Here is a 6,062-nt window from a genome sequence, read left to right as displayed (position 1 = left end):
CTTCCTTTCCCATCAGTTCTGGAAGAGAAGTCTTCAGCTCCATGCCTTACCCACAAAGCCTCACAGCCAGCAGGGAGGCAATTTGCATAAGGTGAAGAATGGAATTCAAGGCTGGAACCATCTTTGCTGGCCCTGGACCAGAACTTCCAGAGTCTGACCTCTTTGTGATTTATTCTTGCACATTTAAGCATAGTAAACTTCTAAAAAAGGTTTCCACATGACAATTATCATAGCAAAGCTTTAAGCATAGCTGCATAGACTTCCTAGCAGGGTTGCAAAGCACCTGTGACTTTTGCAATAGGAATGAGTTCTATTGGCTGATAAACAGTGCTCCAGGTAAGGCATAGGGAGGAAGGATTTGTAGTAAGCATAAGGTTAGAATCTATTGATGGAGGATGCAAAGTGCATGGGACCATAATGATGGGTGTTACTCACTGAGAGACAAGGCTCAAGACTAGGGCCTAAACAATGCTCAGGATTTCGGGGGGTTTGGAAAGGCTGGCTCCTAATAGGACACCCAAAATATCACCAGGTTGTCAGACGACATCAACTCCAGTCATTTCGGTTGAAGCAGAAATATTATTTCTTTCCCTTGAAGAAAGTAAAAAGCCTTCATGTTTAACAATTCTGGATTTTCTAATGTTTTTGGTGAGCTATGCCTCCTACAGGGAATGAGATAAATATGAAAGATGAGTTTTCAATACTGAGGATGCTAAAAGCATGTCTTAACTCACCTGTGGCTAGGTTCCGAGCAGCCGGGGGTGGGGGAGTGATAAGAGGAAGTGAGGTCCCATGGTGTCCCTTAGGGGCCATCGTCACAGCACCTAACTTCGCCAAGTTCATATAATGCAAGCTTTTCTGAGCATGCTCACTTGGCTGAATGAAACCCACGTAGACCAAAAGCTGCTAGTATTTCCACTACTGCCACCTTCCATGTGTTTCCTGCAGGACTTTCTTCTCTGCTGTTTCCTGCATTTACAGACTTAGGCCTTTGCTCTGCTTGGCCCAAACTGATTTGAACCCATGCAAACAGTAACCAGACACAATGTCTACTTACTACCAGATAGTAGTAAAAGAGACTGGACAAAGAGGAAGCTAATCAACCACTGTATCTCAGGCCCGCCCATTGTTTCTTGAAAAAGGAAAACTGCTGAATTTAAGTTAAACTATCTATTCTTAAGGCAAGATGAAGGTAGTAGGGAGATGCTGATCTTTTTAGGAGTGTTTTTGTTCTTTAAAAATAGTCCTTTATTAAGTCCTCCTAAAGTTCCTTGTCCTGTTTACTTTTCTGTTGCTGGGATAAAGCGCCATGGCCAAGACAATTTATAAAAGGAAGGGTTTATTTTGGGCGTATGGTCCTGGATCCAGACAGTGGGGAAGCATGGCACCAAGCACCGTGGCTCACATCTTGAACTGCAGGAAACAGAAATGGATCTGCAAATGGAGGGGGTCTTTTGAAGCCTCTAAGCCCACCCCTATGGGCACACTTCCTTTAGCCATACCACACCACCCAAGCCTTGACAAAACAGGAACCCCAACTGGAGCCAGGGACTTACAGGGGACATCTCATTCAAACCACCACATTCATCTAATAGCTTAACACAGAGTCATGGCAGAAGAGAGAAGACAATCGCCAACATACAATGTAGTTTCCTCTTGCTTTGAGACAGGTGAGCCTGGAGCTGGCAAAGTCCAAGCATGATTTAAAAGTCATGATCCTTCAGTTCCTACCCTTGGCCTTACAGGCTTACACGACCCTACTGTCCTGTTTTGGGTAGCACTAAGGATCAGAGCCTCTGGTAGGGTAGGCAGACCATCTACCCACTGAGATCCACCCCAGCCAAGTTTCAAGTACAAGGTTGTCTATTGTAACACCAAGGTTCCTAAGAGACCAGTTTCAATATAGGAAGGCGATAGAGTTATGTAAACAAAGGAACAAACGGAAGAAATGTTCATGGGAAGATGGAGAAGAGGGTGCTAATTCTCTATATTACAATGAAGGAATGGAATTTTTTATAAATTAAAAAAATACAGAAAAGTAAAAGCAAGCTTCTAAACAGATTTAATGTTGAAATTGTCATATATATATATATATACATAATTTTCTTCTGTCTTTTTAAAATAATTTTTCATTATTTTTTAGTGTACATGAGTGTTCTGGCATTATGCATTTCTGTGCACCATGTGCATTCTTGGTGCCTACAAAGTCCAGAAGAAGGCATTGGATCCCCTGGAACTGGAGTTGCAGACAGTTGTGAGCCTCCATATAGGTGATGGGAATTCAACTCAGGTCCTCAAGAAGAACAGCCAATGCTCTTAACCACTGAGCCACCTCTCATGCTCTGTGAACAAAAATTGTACCAGCATTTTCATAATGTTGCATTTGTCAGAGTCACATAGCATTGTGTGTATCATGAGAACTTGCTGTCTATGGCTATAAGCATTGAATTTAATAGTTCAATGAATGGAACTAAAAAGCCTAATATGTTTTGTGAATTACACTGTTCTTGCATTTGCTTTTTGAGATAGGTTTTCTCTGTGTAGCCCTGGCTATTCTAGAACTCACTCTGTAGACTAGGTTGACCTCAGACTCAGAGATCTACCTACTTCTGTCTCTTGAGTGCTGAGATTAAAGGCATGTCACCACTGCCCACCTGAATTACTCTAGTCATAGCTTTTATATTTAATATTTCACAATAGAGATTTACCCAAATTGTTAAATAGACAGGAGACAAATTTTAGCAGGACTGGAGGCCATTAAAGATGGATGTTATATCTCATCTCCTGGGTAACACACGAGAAAATAACATACAGAAGCAAAGAGGACACAGGTATCATGGCTTGGTGGAGGTCTGAGGGGAAGCTAATTATAGGGAAAGAATCTCATTTTTTTCCTAGGTAGAGACATAAGCCTCCAGTCTGTTTTAAATATCATAACATTCAATGTCCTCTGTCTTCATATAACTTTGTAGAGATCTTCAGCATCAAGTTTGTCCAATTTTCTTGAGTTCTAACTCATGACACACACTTTCTATCTCTCCTTTGGAAACAAGTCCAAGTCCCAAGTGTCTGCTGTACATTGTGGGCATTTTCTTTCTGAAGAGCCCTTCCTCCATCCAGCCCCATACAGATCTCTGTTACTGAAACCCACTCCTCCCTTTTGGGAGACTCTAACTCAAAAGGCTCATTTTAAATCCCCTTTCTTCCCTCAGCTACCCAAATGTCTACTGTGTCCCATTTCCCTGTTCTCAAACCCCAACAAAATGATCTTGTGTTTTCTTCTGATTTTGTTTCCAGATTCTCCACAAACATGATTTAGCACCCACAAAAGGGAAGACCCTTCATAGTGTCTGACTGTTACCAAATAGGTCACAGCCTGTTTCTCAACAATGTAGGATTATTCACCTCTTCTCAATGAGCCAAGAACCAAATTAATAATGACAATCAGAAGGAAAAAAAAAGAGATTAATCAATGTAGCCACTTTGAGAAAAGGGACAAATAGATCCAGTGAGTTCTACCTAAGTCTTCATTCAGATCCTGACATTTAGAGTTAAGCAGAGGTGAGAACTACCCATATCTAAGCAGGCCTTCCTGCATCTGATCCATCATTGATTTGACTCCATTATCCCTCAAGGAAGCAGAGGCAGGCAAATGACTTGAGAGGTCAAAGCCAGTCCAGTCTACAAATTGAATTTCAGGACAGCTGGGCTACACAGAGAAACCCTGTCTCAAAAACAAAATGAAACAAAACAAGACAAAAACCATTGGTGGAAATAGAGAGGCAGTTACAGGGAGATGGAGGATTTCAATAGGCCCCCAAATCTTTTCTGATAACACTCTTAAATTTTTTTAGATTTATTTATTTTATGTGTGCATGTACTGGCATGATTCATGGTGTCAGCAGATGTCAGAAGAGGGTGTCAAATCCCCCAGGAACTGGAGTTGCAAACAGTTGTAAGCCACTCTGTGTGTTGGCAGCTAAACTGATGAGCCATCTGTTCAACTCTGTGACAGCATTCCTAGTCCTCCCATTGGTGGAGGATAGGGTTTAGCTAAGTTAATACATTCCCAGGGTTTTTATCTGTTTGTCAGGATGTTAGGTCTGACACAGATGTGGGCAAGAGTAGCCGTTTGGTAGGCTTAAGATCACCCAACATAAATTTTAATTTAGTCCTGAAACTGCAGCCTTTCAAACTGTACAGTCCTGAAGTTTAAGGCAGGAAGCCTTTACAGGCAGCATCTTTTCAGGAACCATGGCTCACAGGTCCATGTTTCAATGGTCTGATAGCCAGAGTGAGGGATAACATAGAATGAATGTTTCTTTAGGAAATTTTCACCCCTGTCAGGCTGACACACCACTGTGCCTGGTACTGTACGTACTGGGTATTGTATGTGATGTTGGGTTCAGGGCTCTGTGATTCCAGGTAATCTCTACCGGCTGAGCTCCAGCCCAACTCTGTATCTGTCCTTAATCTCACCATCAGGAAACCAGACCAATGTTCCCTTTCTGCTCACTGAGCTCATTCTACCACCAAGACTCAGGACCACCCCCAGAGATGAGTTTGGATAGCTCCAGGCTGAGGAACAGACATCTTGGAGGGGATGAGGAGAGAGGGGTTGTGATCAAGCATGGCAAGAACACTACTGAGGGCTGTGTGCGACTTTAAATAGCTCCAGGGTGCCTATGGGTCCCGGGTTTCCAGGTCAGTTAATCAAAATGATTGTGTTCAGTAAAGGGAATCTGTAGGGACCCAAAGCCTTCCCTTGGTTCCTTCCTGTATGTGACAAAACCACCCAGGGAGCCTCATGTGCCTGTGTTCGCGACAATCTTGGCACTCCAAGGCACAAATTCCCTTTTGTGTCGCACACCAGTCGCACCCTGACTGTGTTCACTTCAGATGCTGATGCGTCTGTAAGAGTCTGATTCAAACACAGGATTTCCGAAGTGTTTGTGAAGCTCAGGCCTCATTGGTCCCTGGGACAGAGCCTGGAAGCTTAGACACTGGTTGTCCCATTTGTTCATTGTCACATAGGGAGTCAGAAGGTCACTGGTGTGTGTCGCCAGAGGGAGTTTTGAAGGAACCTGACCTGTGGGGTTGCACTTAGTGAGTGCCCTAGACTGTTGTTTCTCGGATCTATTTTAGGTAGGGATCCCACGTGCATGTTTGGTAGGGGGCATGAGCTGTAGCCTCTCCCCACAGACAGTCCAAACTCACCCATCATGTTGTATCCAAATAGAGAACAACAGCAGAGTTCATTTCTAGTCTGCAGCGACATTAACAATTTCATGGTGGTTAAAGCAGAGCTGGATGGAGTGGCCTCACAGCTTTCTTTGCCTTCGCCTTGCCTTCCATTATAAATTATTAATTTATATGTGTAGCTGTGGAATTCCATGTCCTCAGCACCTGGGATTCTGAAAGCCTCTTTGTGTAGTCCGGCTGAAGAGATAGATACTTGCTTAGGAATAATAAATTACAAAGGAATTTATTTTAAGACACTTTGTCAGTATACATATATTTTTATCTCTTTTAAAGACCAAAGTGAATTTGTATGTGAACGAGGACATGTTTTTCTGTATTTTATTTTATTTTGTTTTTTCAAAACAGGGTTTCCCTCTATAGCCCTGGCTGTCCCAGAACTCCCTCTTTTAGACCAGGCTAGCCTTGAACTTCCAGAAATCAGCCTGCCTCTGTCTCTCAGGTGCTAGGATTAAAGGTATGCACCACCAGCACCCTGTTATTTTTTTATTTTTTTATTTAATTATAATTATATAATTTCCCCCTTCTTTGTCCTCCATTTAATCCCTCCCAGTCTCTCTCAAATTCATCTTTTCCTTTACTGTTGTTATTATTATATGCATAAAACACATAAATCTGTAAATACAACCTACTGATTTATTTAGTGTTATTGTATGCATATGATTTTAATACTGATCACTTGGTACTGGATAACCAATTAGGGGGCTCATCTCTGGGGAAGATTAAGTCTCAGCTTTCCTTGGTTGCCTCCAGTTTTTTTGTTTTTTTGTTTTTTTTTTTTTGTCTAAGGGTGGGGTCCCATG

Source organism: Micromys minutus (genome assembly GCF_963924665.1).
Source record: "Micromys minutus genome assembly, chromosome: 24".
Classification (NCBI taxonomy): domain Eukaryota; kingdom Metazoa; phylum Chordata; class Mammalia; order Rodentia; family Muridae; genus Micromys; species Micromys minutus.
Note: the sequence above shows the minus strand (reverse complement) of the source record.